Source organism: Lemur catta, chromosome 1 (genome assembly GCF_020740605.2).
Source record: "Lemur catta isolate mLemCat1 chromosome 1, mLemCat1.pri, whole genome shotgun sequence".
In the NCBI taxonomy this organism is placed as follows: Eukaryota; Metazoa; Chordata; class Mammalia; order Primates; family Lemuridae; genus Lemur; species Lemur catta.
The window spans coordinates 104,752,647-104,767,069 of record NC_059128.1 but is presented as its reverse complement, the minus strand read 5'-3'; the positions used below and the strand labels follow the sequence as shown (position 1 = coordinate 104,767,069).

At 34.3% G+C, this 14,423-nt stretch overlaps 1 protein-coding gene across 4 annotated transcripts in view; it reads right to left on the bottom strand.

Moving 5' to 3' along the window:
* Positions 1–14,423, bottom strand: part of PEAK1 (pseudopodium enriched atypical kinase 1) — a 253,250-nt gene that overhangs the window by 130,397 nt on the left and 108,430 nt on the right. For 3 of the 4 annotated variants that reach the window (XM_045532723.1, XM_045532740.1, XM_045532731.1), the window contains 2 exons: positions 9,415–9,496; positions 6,816–6,870 (listed from right to left, as the gene is read on the bottom strand). The gene's annotated coding sequence lies outside the window, so the exon portion shown is untranslated. The remainder of the gene's footprint in view (positions 1–6,815; positions 6,871–9,414; positions 9,497–14,423) is intronic. The other variant, XM_045532711.1, reaches the window with a different exon arrangement.

Genomic DNA, 14,423 nt, shown 5'->3' with positions numbered 1-14,423 from the left:
TGGCTCACGCCTGTAATCCTAGCACTCTGGGAGGCCGAGGCGGGTGGACTGCTCGAGGTCAGGAGTTCGAGACCAGCCTCAGCAAGAGTGAGACCCCGTCTCTACTAAAAAAAATAGAAAGAAATTATCTGGCCAACTAACAATATATATATAGAAAAAAATTAGCCAGGCATGGTGGCGCATGCCTGTAGTCCCAGCTACTCGGGAGGCTGAGGCAGTAGGATCGTTTAAGCCCAGGAGTTTGAGGTTGGCTGTGAGCTAGGCTGACGCCACGGCACTCACTCTAGCCCGGGTAACACAGCGAGACTCTGTCTCAAAAAAAAAAAAACAAAATAAAAAATAAAATAAAAATCTTTTTTTCTCTTTGTTCTTTAGGTAGAATAATCTCTATTGATCTGTCATCAAGTTCATTGGCCCTTTCTTTTGCCATCTCTCATCTGCTGTTAAATGTATCCAGCAAACTTTTCATTTCAGGTATTATATTTTCTACAATTTCTAGGCTTTTTCTTTTTTTAATACTCTCTACCTATCTTTCTAAAGATATTCTATATTTTAATTTACTAGTCCCTTTTCCTTTAAGTTCTTCATCATATTTATAATAGCTGATTTAAAGTTGATGTTTGCTGACTTCAACACCTGGACTGACTCCTTTTGCTCTTAACTATAGGTAATCTTTTTCTGTTCCTTCACATGTTTAATAATTTCTTAGTGTACACTGAACAATATGGATGATATACTATAGACAATCTGGATTTTGTTATCTTCCTTTGAAAAGTATTGATTTCTATTCTAATAAGCAGTTAAAATATTGGCTGATCATCTTGAACTTGTGCATGCTTGGGTTTATACTTTGTCAGGGAGGGTATGTTTCAGTTTTGCCCTTAGTCCTAGAACAAATCCCTTAGGCCTTGGACATAGTCTTTACTCCCAAGACAGTAATGTTCTTAGATTTCAATGGAAACCCTGATGTGTTTAAAAGCCCCCTAACTTGGTAGAACTTAAGCTCCAAACTTGATCAGAAATATCAGCTTGATAACTTCCCACTGCAACTGTTATTTTCCACTAGGCTTTGTGGAATTTCTTCTATACATGTGGAGTTAGGAGTCAGCCAAGGAATTGAAAAGAAAATATATACGCAGATTTTGAGGGTCCCTCTTTTCTGGTGATTTCCACTATTGAATTCTAGAACAACTGGCATAACTTTTATGGGTGGTACATTAGACAGTAGTAATCCATCAATATTGAATTCCTGGCTTTTATTATTCTATCCTGGTTATGTGTGAGAATGTCTCTGATTATAGAAAATATAAAGTATTTAGAGGTGATATCAGCAATTTACTCTCAAATGATTCTGAAAAAAATTACCTCTACTATCCTTGCAACTTGTTTATAAGTTTAAAATTATTACAAAATAAATGGAAACAATTAAGTGTATCAATGACCCTATCACATTTAAAAACCGCCTTCTGTGGAACTCTAATACAGCTAAATGACAAAAAAGTAGTTCTATGGTAAAATAAATTTGGGTAAAGTTACTCACTGTCTGCCTTTCTTGACAATTTACGATACATATTAGGATATCAACTATTTCTACAAATCATACATTAGACATACTTTCATTTTTCATCCTTCCAACCAACCACATATAAATTATATACTTAGGACCTACTATGTGAAAGGCAGTGTTCTAAATACTAGAGACAGACAGAGAATGAGGCAAGATCTCTGTTCTCACAGACTTTACATTCTAGTACAGAAAAAGACAAATAAATAAATAAACTCATTTCTGATGTTGATAACTGCTCTGAAGAAAAATAAAATTGGGTGTTAGAAAGAGACTAGGAAGGCAAAGATGCTGTGTTAGATAGTGTATCAATGAAAATCCTCTGAGGAAATGATGTTCAAGTTAAAACTGAATGAGCCAGACACGGAAAAATTTAGGAGAAGAATTTTCCAGACATAGGGGACACATGTAATAAGATAGGAATGAGCTAAAATGCTCATGGAAAAGTTGCTAAATTATCAAAACAATGAAATAGCAATTTGTGAGGAAAATTTCTTGAGTACCACACCACCACCACCCTCCCCCAAATTTGAAAACTGGACTGATTTTAAACCTATTTATTAATTACTCTTATGTAATGACAATGAAGTAACAATTATTTAAAATTTTTAACTTCTTTTTACTAACAATGCAAATTTTCTTTGGGTTCTGACTTTCTATTAATTCATAGCATCTGCCAAAACTAATCCTTATTTTTACTTTGTATTTGAAAACAAAGATTCTTCTCTCTCTGCATTGAGAAAGAAATAAGTTGCTTTTCTGGTTTTTTTTTTCTGGACGGTGTCCCAATGTGTTGGGAAAATATCACGAAGGCATGCAACCACAAAAAGTATTCCCTGAGTGTATGACTATACGCAGCTACATTATACTCATTCATGATGCAACAGTAGCATTCACCGAAACCCAGACCCTTTCTTCCAGAACTTCCACGGCATTGCATTTTGGCTATTGGCAAAGAATAACTTCAATTATATATCTTAAGGAGGAAGGAAGGAAAATACATTTATGGTTATAGAATATGAACGGCATTATCATTCTTCTGAATGAATTAACCTTATGGACACAGCACCAAACAAAATCACAGGGTGTACATGTAAATCCTGCTTCAGACAGATGTTAGAAAATAAATGCTGGTGATGGAATAATTCTGCATCTTCATTGCAATATTGGTTATATGAGTCTACACATGTAACAAAATGCCAAAGAACTATATACTTACTTTACATAGATTTGAATTTCCTGGTTTCCATATTGTTCCATAGTTACAGAAGATGTAACTATTAATAATAGAGGAAACTGGGTGAACGGTATCTGAACTTCTCTGTACTATGTTTGTGAATTCTTTAAGAGCTCATTACCAGGGTCTCTATGATATCTATAAGTAAATTTTTCTTTTTCTTAAAAAAAAAATTACAGCAGCATTATTCATAATAGCTAAAAACTAGAAACAAGAAGCCTATCTGAAAAGGCTACATATCGTATGATCTCAACTATATGACATTCAGGAAAAGGTAAAAATATGGAGACAGTAAAAAGATCAGTGGGTTACCAGGAGTTGGAGGAGGTGGAGGGATGAACAGGCAGAACAGAGAGGATTTTTAGGGCAGTGAAAATACTCTATACAATACTGTAGTGGTGGATGCATGTCATTACGTCCAAATGTACAACACCAAAGTGAACCTTAATGCAAACAATGGAATTTGGGTGATTATGATGTCTCAACGTAGGTTTATCAGTTCTAACAAACGCACCACCCTGGTGGGGGATGTTGATGAGGGACAAGGCTATACACTTGTGGGGACAGCAGGTATGTGGGTTATCTCTGTACCTTTCTCTCAATTTAGTTGTGAATCTAAAATTTCTCTAAAAACATAGTCTATTTTTTAAAAATGGAAACAACCAAATGTTCCTTAACAGGTGAATAAACTGTGATGTAGTCATACAATGAAATACTACTCAGCAATTAAAAGAATGAATCTTTATACCCTGATTTGGTCATTACACACTATATACACGTATCAAAATATCATCTGTACTCTGAAAATATCTACAACTATATTAATAAAAAATATAAAGAATGAACCACTAATACACACAACATAGATGAATCCCAAAAATATTAAGCTGAGAGAAAGAAGCTAGACTCAAAAGAGTACATACTGACCAAATTCCATTTATACAATAGTCTGGAATGGGCAAAACCACAGTGATAGAGTCAGATCAGCAGCTGGATGTATGGAGAGGTTGTGACCAAAAAGAGACGGCTTGAAGGAGTTGTCTAGGGCATGGGCCTATTTGTCTCTTGTTTGTTGTGGTAATTGTATGAATCTGTACATATGTTAAGGCTCGTAGAACTTATTCAAAAAGTCAATTTTGCTACATGTGACTTTTAAAAATTAACAACAATAATAAAAATAATTTCCTGTCATAAATTTTCAAATTCTACATACAATTATTTAATAGATAAGTAAACAGTATTCTACTCTTAGTTCTGTTACCACCTATATGACATGAATAAGTAATTTAAACTCTCACCCTTGGATTACCTTTGTAAAATAAAAGGGGACAATTAAATGATTTTTGAAGCCTTTTCTTATTCTAAACCTGTTCCTATTCCATGCTTCTGTTAAAGTTTTATTATCTCACAATTAACAAGAAACACAAAATAATTCTACGCACTCAAGTAGATTCTATAAACTTGCTTCAGATAGTATGGGCTGGCTTTCTATATTCCTATTATTGGTTTTATGTGATCTTTTTATGGGCTCTAAACATTTGACCTTACTTATTAGCTTTGAGTAGATGATTTTTAGATATCACATCACTCTCCTCTGTTTAGAATAATCAGGCCTCTGACTATAAGGACTGTACAAGATTTCTATTACCTTCATCACACTAGACCTTCCCTACAGTCTATGAAAAAGTCTGTGAACCACCATTCCTACTAGCAAAATGATGCTTGTCATTATTAATTTTTATAAGACACGCAGTATTTGCATTATTGAAGAGAAAGCAAGTCATTTTTACTGAATTCACTCAATATGGTCAAGTACATTTTTTTTTACCCTGTATGGAAATCTAGAGTCCTCAAGTCTTTTGCAATCTTTTACTACTCCTATAGAAGAGCTACAGACAAGCAACATTTCAGACTACCAAATCTTATACTGAAATGTTCTATTTATATATAAGAATGAGCAAAGCTAGCAGGAAAGTTCATGTAATTTTCAATTCAAATTTAATCTCCATAGAAAACCCTCACTGCAATCAATGACTTTTGGTTTAAATTTTTTTTGAGATAGGTTTTCATAAAAGAGATAAAAAGACCCAAGAGCAAATGATTATTTCAATAATACTCTCAATTTCATCCAGAATAATTTTTGAATACTTATGAAAATCATTTAATCTTTTCACTTTGAGAAATAAGAAATATAAAGGTGGTACATATATATGCTAACAAAATATTCAATAAATATCTGGAATATTTATACTTGCTTGGTACTATTTTTCTCTGATAAATTCAAGTAAATGGACAACTAGGCCCAGTGTAGTGGCTGACACCTGTAATCCTAGCACTCTGGGAGGCTGAGGAGGGAGGACTGCTTGAGACCAGGAGCTCAAGACCAGCTTTAGCAAGAGTGAGACCCCATCTTTATAAAAAATAGAAAAATTAGCCAGCTGTGGTGGTGTGTACCTGTAGTCCCGGCTACTAAGGAGGCTGAGGCAGGAGGATTGCTTAAGCCCAGGAGTTTGAGGTTGCAGTGAGCTATGATGACATCACTGCACTGTAGCCTGGGCAACAGAGAAAGATCCTGTTTCAAAAAAAAAAAAAAAAAGGTGGGGGGCAACTATAGATAGATTGATCTAAGAAATGCAGGCCAACAGATTCTGTAATTCTCCTTTATTACCTATATTTCTGTTTTTAAAAAATATGAATAAACCCATTTAATTCTTTCAAATATAATACAAAGATATAAAAATGAAGCCCTGGGCTACATTTAATCATTTAATTGTTAAGTAGCAATACACTTGAAAAAGGAAAACTAATCAATATTTCCTTATAACTCCATCACCATGTTAAACTTTAAAACACCTTATTCAAGAAGGAAGCTATAAATCAAATAAAATTATTTCATCTCCTGGGTGTTTAGATCATACACACAAACACACATATATCCACTTATACACATAAATCAACGGCTCCATATTTTCCTTTGCCATCCTCAGATTTACTGAATATGACATCAAAAAGGATCAAACTTCCAAATATCTAAGAACTGATCTAATTTTCAGAAAGTAACCTGGTACAGAAAACAGATGACATAGAGAGAAGGAAAAAAAATCTATATTAATACTGAATCAATCTCCAGGCAAAGAACTTTACTTAATGCTACCAGATTTGTCAACAAGACTGGGAAGGAAATGTTAGTGTTTCGACAACTTCTTTATTGAAATAAACAGTTTAAAAATTAAAAAAGGTTTTATGTATTAAAACCATGCCTTCTGAATCACAAGGCCATACACATGTACAAACAGAATGTTTTAATATGAATGGGACACCAGCCTGGAAGCCTGGCTGGCTTGCAGCTGACTCTAGAACAGGAATTCTTTAACCCTAAAGCCAAACAAGGGAAACTCACAAATCACAGGAAAAAGCCCAGTCATCTTTAAAAACTCTAAGCCCTCAGCTAAATCTCAGAACTTTATTATGACCACTGAATCACAGCTAGCCAATAAGAAGCTACAGTAGTCCTTAAAACTGACCATAGTCTGGGTAAGCAAGACACAATCATATTATAATAGGTACAATTTAATGAAACTGTTTATGTCAGGCATTTGAAGTTTCCAGGAAACTAGCTCCTGAGTTACCTCAAAACAAAACTACAAATCAACTACTGTGAAGTATACTTTTCATTTTTTCCTCTAAACCATCATAAAGCAGTGGCTAAAAAAAACCTTTCACATGATTTGAGGTCAGATACAAAGATGAGAATTAAAAACTAGCTCTATTCAAGTACGCATCAAATATCATTTCCCTGAATTCCATGGATCTGTGATGGCGTGAGAATGGGTATGGGCTGAGAGGCAGAACCTTCTGTAGGGCAGGGCATATGGAAAGAACATAGCAGTAGAGCAAGAGAATTTTAAAAAGGACTCTTAAGAAATTCAGACTTCAGGAAGGACATAATACATTTTTCTTCTCTAAGTCAAATCTTGTAAAGTTGCTTTCAAACTTTGTTCTATACCAACTTACTGTTTTCCTTATTTGATTAGAACCATCTGGGGGATCCTCCTTTCATTTATTGGATCTACAAAATAGATGATTATTGTTTTAAAGAAATTTGATTATAGAATAAAAAAAGATTTTGTTAATGATCAAATTTTCATATCTACAGAGGAAGCACCATCTAGAAAATCAGTTCCTTTTAAAGAGGGACAACTTAGGGATCAATACCGTAAAAGAAAAATTGCTCACATCCATATATTGGGCTTTTTTTTTTTTTTTGAGACAGGATCTCACTCTGTTGCCTGGGTTAGAGTACAGTGGCATCATCATAGCTCACTGCAACCTCAAACTCCTGGGCTCAAGTGATCTTCCTGCCTCGGCCTGCCAAGTAGCTGAGACTATGGGTGTCTGCCACCATGCCTAGGTAATTTTCTAAAAAATTTTTATAGAGGATGGGGTCTTGCTATGTTGCTCAGGATGGTCTCAAATTCCTGGCCTCAAGTGATCCTTTCGCTTCAGCCTTCCAAAGTGCTAGGATTACAAGCAAGAGCCATTGTTCCTGGCCTCATAAACTAGTTTTAAAATAATTTTCTTTCCAGTTAAAAAAATACATTGTATACAGAAAGTTACCAAGGTAAAGTAATTTGTTGTTCTGCACTGTATGATCACCCGCATAGAGACAGGTAATGTTTCTAAGCAATAGCTCCACAACTATAGAGGGGAAATATAAAAGATTCACATCAATAATGGTAGTGAAATAATTAAATAATTTTGTGTAAAGCTTAGCTTCCCATGCTTATTTTTTTAGGGTATCCTTTTGCATTAACTGTTTTAGGTTCTCCTTAGTTCATCTACAATATATAAATTCTTCTTATAAAGCATGGTTTCCCTTTGAATTATTTATGGACAAAGCAAATCAAACAGTACTCTACTGATAAACTCAGGAATCCTAAAAGTCAATTATGCTTGCTCCTAATCCAGGAAAAAATGAAAATCAAAATTAAACCAACTTATAGACCCTATTTTTTGCCACTTCCTTATCTCTTTGTTTCTGCTACTTATACAGCTGTAGTTATTATTACTTTTATATTAGGAAACATTTGTTTCTTCTGCTTAGATTTGTTTCATAAATCACTAAATTCTCACTTTCTCTCACAATAGGACTTCATCCAAGGATGTAATTAATCCTACTAAAGCAAGAAACCATGGTAAACTTTAGGTTGAGAGTCACAGAATCACTTAGTCTCTAGGCCCAGCTATGTGATTAATTCAGTTTGGTCATGTGTACAATGAAGATGACAATATTTAACCCACGAGAGTGTGGTGAGGCTTGCATAAGATTAATGTATGTGAAAGGTCTTTGAAATGTTTAAAGTGCGATACAAATGTGAGGGCCTCAGTTTCTTTATCTGTCATATGGGAAGATTTAATTAAGTGATCGCTAAAGACTTCTCATCTCTAAAAATCGATATTTACATTTGAAGCACATAAAAAATTTACCAATAGGGTAATTTTATAATTGTAAGATCCTTAGGGAACAATGAATTCAACCTTCTCATCTTACAAAATGAGTGTTAAAGCCCGGTAAGAGACTTAGAAAGCACACAAGTCAATAGGAAAGTTGGGAGTTGGAAGGACCCAGATCTGACTCCCACCTCAAAGGATATGTTGCTGTTCACTGATCTGTGAGTTTAAAATTTCTCTTCACCATAGGATCATGCAGCTTAAACAATTACCTTTTCAAATTGGTTACAATGAAAAGCATATTAAAAAGATGTAAATTTTATTTTGGTGAGATGATTCAGCTGTTAATATTTGAATTAACAATGTTTACAAATGACATTAATAGCAAAAGGAGCTCAGACCAAACAGTCCAGCTATGTTTTTGATTTGTGTGATATTAAATTTTAAGTCCATAGGTATGATGTAAACTCTATTTGACCTTTCCCAATAAAGGGTTTTGATTCTGCTTTTGTTTCTTACTAGCTATGTGATCTTGAGCAATTTATTTATTTCTCTGTTTTAAGGATGAACGATAATAATACCAAGTATATCACCTGGCTATTGTGAATTAAATGAGTTGGCTCATGTTAAATCCTTACAATAGTGTGTAGCACATAGTAAGTGCTTACAAGTATTAGTTTCCTTCTCAATCTTCTAAACTTTAGGGGAATAGAGAATGCTTTCCCCTATTTTTACTTCGTCAGAAAGCTTCCTTAAATGAAATATGTATGGGTCCTAGTCCTCAGCTTCAGTCATCAGCAGTTGCACAACAACGAAACCTAAATAAAATGGGGGAAATTGTGACATAAGGGAAGGGAAATGAGGTTTGAAGTCAACAGATCTGAGACTGAATCTCAGCTTGACTCTCTAAGAGCTTTTGACTGTAAGCAAACTTCACAAAACTTCTCATCTTCAAGTGAGAATATTATTTATCTTTTTATCTTTCAGATTCAGAGTTAGGTTGCAAATATTTTGAAAAGCGCATGTCTTATTCATCTTTGTCTCCTCTATTACAGCAAGGTTCAAAATTATTAGATTTGCTGCTGGAATAAACCAGGAGATTGATAAAAGAGATTCAAAACCAGAATGAACATGTTACATTAAGGAAAGAAAAAGAACAAACCTGGTTTAACTGGCTCCAACTGTAGGCATTATGTTGTTACTTCCTTTTCTTTCCTTACAAATGGTCCTCAAATACTCTTTTCCTATAGGAAGATGCAAAGTGGGGAATATATATAAGTGAAGGGCATTTGAATCACTCTTAAAACTGAGCATTCTTTAATTCTTCATAAGGCAGAGTCAAACTTTTACTTATTCTATTTGATGGACTTGTTTTTAAGCAATAAAATAACAAGAGGTGTTTTAGTTGGTTAATACAACAGAAAACATTATAGGTTTAATAGCCAAAAAATAAACTTATCCTTTAATATAAATAAATTTGTTCCTTAATTTAAAAAATTACTTTCAAAGAACAGCAATACCTCTGTTAAAGACGAACTACTCAGGGATTGCATGAAGCACTGTAGTTTATCACATTATACAAAAATACTTCTGGTTTTTATAGTTCTTAACCTTTTCGGTGGAGGGTGAGTGGTAAATTACACGAAACTGTGAGGATCTGAAAAAAGCTATGAATTGCATCTCCATAAAATTGTACACACCTGCATCATATCTTGCACATTTTATCTTGCAACTTTAGTTGAGTCATGAAACCCAGTTATATACCCTGTGGATCTCTAAAACCTGTTGGTAGATGCAAGGTAACCCCTGTTCTTGAGTTTTTAAAAATGAATGAATTTATAGAATTTTCAAATCTTAAGCAATTTAGGAATCATCTAATATAGGCTGCTAATTAAAAAATAAAGAAATAGTGACCCAGAGAGATGAAAAGGATTAGTAAGGTCATACTGCACTCAGGAACAGAGAAGTATCCAACCACTGTGCTAACCCTCATGAGACTGCCCATGCAGAATTTAGTATAAATCAGTGCTTTTGAGTCAGGGTAATTCTCACAATGGAACCAGAATAGGAGACTTTAAAATGTTTTTTTGGTCTCAACATATACAAGATCATAAGAGAATGAATTTTGGAGTTTTAAAGATGTGTGAAAACATTGATCAAGTCACTCTTGCTTACCCTCAAGTTCTTCAAATATAAAATGGAAATAATAAAACCTATCCTTGCATGATTATTTTAAGGATAAAGGGAGAGAATGTAAATAAAGTATTTAACACAGTCCCTAGTACATAGTAGGTGCTCATGAGATGATATGAATTAAAAAATATTTCTTGTCAAGTAATGGAATAGGATTAAATATGAAACAAAATCTCAAAAGTAAATGAAATGTTTTCCAGCTGAACAAAATAAGTGGCAAACTTAAACATTTATTATCTATTATGCTACATAACGCTATATAACATCATACTGTTCAAGGTGTTACTGAGCCTACAAAAAGGATAAAGTTGTCCTCTTTTTAAGAGTAAATAGGCAGATACAGAGCTTTTTCCCTCTCAGTTTTCTTCTTCGGTTCCTCTTTTCCTTTTCTCTTAACATTTAGTGTTTTGTCCACTTCACCCTCTACCCATGTTCTCTGTGCTCCCCCCAGGACTGTGAGGACCCTTAAATGAATTCCCCCAATCCAGACCTTTCACCTGAGCCTCAGACTCCTACATTCAGTTATTTGCTGAATGTTTAAAATGGAAGATTCTACAGACAAAAGTTCAGTATGTTCAAAACTGAGCTGTTCATCTTCTCCTAAAATCTGTTCCTTTTTTAAAGTCCCTGTCACAGTTAGCAGCACCACAGCCACTTAACCACTCAAAAATAAAAATTTTTACAATAATCTCATATTTCACCAATCTTCAAGTCTTAATGATTATGACTCCAAACACTTTCCAAGTCTATGTCCTCAACTCCATCCCTATTAATAGTATCCAAATCCAGATTATCTCTCAATATGACCAATCAGTAATCTAACTCATCTGCCCCTCTCTACTCTTATCCTACCTCAAATTTATGTACATACTGCTGCCAAAATGATTGGTCTAAAATGAAAATCTTGCCATATTAAGCACTATCATACATCAAACCCTCATATGTCAAACCCTTCAATACCAACCTATCACTCACAGAATAAAGTCCAAGTTCGCTCACAGAATAAATGTCCAAGTATGACATAAAGTCCTCAATGACCTGGCTCATGCCTATGTCTTCAGCTTCCTTTCTTATCTCCCACCTCGTCACATGACAGCCATATGAAACTATCTCCCAATCCCATGTATTCTCATGCTGTTCTCTTTGCCAGTATATCCTTACCTGCCTTCTACACAAGGGAAACTCTGACTCATTCTTCAAGATTCAGGTCCAGAATCACCTCCTCCGGAAACCCTGACCAAAGCATGCTTCTCTACCCCACCAAGTGCACACATCATCACAACAAGCACTCAGGACACGTTTCATTGAATAAAAATGAAACCAAAGAAACTAATGACAAAGCAGCATATAATTTATACATATAAAGCCAACGAGAAGGAAAACTAGATGGATTTAAGTAAGTTTCTCTGGAGAAAAAGTCTTGATTTGGGGGATCCAAGGAGTAATTGTTCAAAAATTGTTGCAGAGAAGAAATAAAAAGCATTTGAGTGAGTAAAACAAAGATGGAAATGAACATGCTGAGAGAAGGCTAAGGAGACATTTGTATGGCAAGCCTTGGAGGGACAGTACACAGCAAATGTAAATTCACAAGCGCAGCTACCCTTATAAAGAGGTTTGATACTGCAACCAATAATTCACCAAAGATTTTCAGTTTTCTCTGAAACTAGATGACACAGTTGCCATTTAGATACTACTCTGTACTTCCATTACAGGTATATTAGTTTAGAGAAATATATTCATCTTTTAATCAATCCCCTGAATTCTTAGGTTTAAGAAGTTATCCCCACTTAATTACCATTTACTAAAGAACTTTACATAAAATTCTCAAATTATAACATAACTCTATATTGCATAATAGTTTATTGAAATTGGAATAAGGTAACAGACTTTCTTTCAGTTAGGTCAAGGGCTAGTCAATCTTACAAAATAATCTTTAATATTAGAACATTAGGTTGCTCCAAATCAGCAGGGAAAATGAAAAGATAGTAAGCTTGATGTTCAACTCACAGAGGACTTCAGCTATAAATATTTTGCTTTCTGAATGCAGTATAATTAATGAGCATAAATCCTTAACCTTAAACACACTAATCATAATGCAGAATAGATCTATGAGAGTGAAGAGTGAAGATTAAGGTCATCTACCAAAAATAAGGTGAAAAAATACTGTCATAACTACTCTTCTTTTTCCTCCACTAAGTTGTAGGAATTTATTTTAAATAACCTACAGTTGATTAAAAGAGAATTCATGATAAAAATAGAAGATACTTGAGGCAAGATGTGGGAAATGGACTCTGCACACACACTGAACTAACAATGACTCTGAAACTAATGATTATGGCAAAAAAGGTCTTCACATTAAAATTCTGCTTTTTATGTTTTTTTCCCATTTTTTACACAATTACATGTCATAACGACGTTTAATGACATAAAATCTACTGGTTACAGTAAAGACAAAAGGCATTCACCCTAATATCTTAGTCAGAAGGCCAAACTGGTCAGAAGGGGAGCAAGTCAGATGTATACACAACACAAATAAAGCAGCTACCCCAAACTGGAGCATATCTAAATGAAAGTATTAATATGTATCATTTTTAAACATTTAACTGAATAGCCATATAAGATAACACCCAAAGAGGCACATCTTCTATACCAAGAAGAAAGTGATTAGAAAACAAATATATGGTAACAAGCACAGAATCATTTTGGAATGTAAAAGGCATTGCATGGGGTTGTATGTCTTCTTGTCCTTCACTCTGAAAATGATGATTCCCTGCTTTCGGGTTCAAAGACAGTAAAAAGTGAGCTACAAAGCTGAATGTTAATTTTTAACATAACACTGATGGTATGTCAGAAGGTATGACATATCTGTCATTTTAAAACACCCCTCCTGATATGAACCAACATTCATGAATGAAAAGTTAAAAAATGCTTTTGAGCTGTTGTATTCAAGCAAACTGAATGCCTACACACTAGTCTTCGATTATGAAATCTCCTCACACATAAACACCATTATAAAATAAATTTCTCTAAGAGAAGAGGGACTGATAATATTGCAAGCTTGCTAAAACAAATAACATCAAGCATAAAAGAAACTGGTGATCCACCAATATGACACTAACGATCATGTTATGCTCAAGTGTGCTGTAGATGATCATTTAGATGCTGTCAGTCAGTATCACTTATATTTCTTCGATATTCCATTTTATGAAAAAACCTTCTGACTTAGGGAATATGGAATCATCTATCTGATCTAAAATGGCAAACTGTTTTCATCTTGTATGCAACTATTTTCACTAAGATTTATATATTTCTTGTGATCAAAATCTCAAGTATAAATTATGACTAATGCATACACTGCACAAGTGTAAGAATTTATAAAAGAGTAGCAGAATAAACATACATGAACACACATAGTCAATTCTTGTTATTTGAGGTAGTTATGTTCTATTAAATTGCCACAAACACTGAATTAGTGAACAGAGACCCACTGCCTCTAAGGGAAATGGGAAAGACTGTTAGGTTTCCAGGAGCCTCTGGTCACAACATTTTCATCAACTGATCAACATATAACCTTGTTTTATGCTTATTTCTGTTTTAAAATACCATGTTTAATATATATTGTTGATTCTTTAATACTGAACTCACAGGCAGCAGCATAACTCCTGACAGAGAGAAGCTTATTTAACACATGTATTTCCCGCACAGATATATCACAGCCTTCTTGCATTTAGGAATACTACGCAACACTTTAGCACAACACTTGGGGGCCATTTAAAATAGCAAAGTCACCAACAAAAAATGTGGCATTAAGTGGGCTGCAAACAGGATACTTGTTTACAGTATGAGACTGAACAAGAAGGCAGAGCATCACCTTGTCTGATCTCAGTTGAGAATTTACATGTCAGGTAACTCAAAATTTTCACCACTCTGCACATGCATCCAGCTTCTGTGGTTTGAGCAAAGTTGTTTTTTGTTACT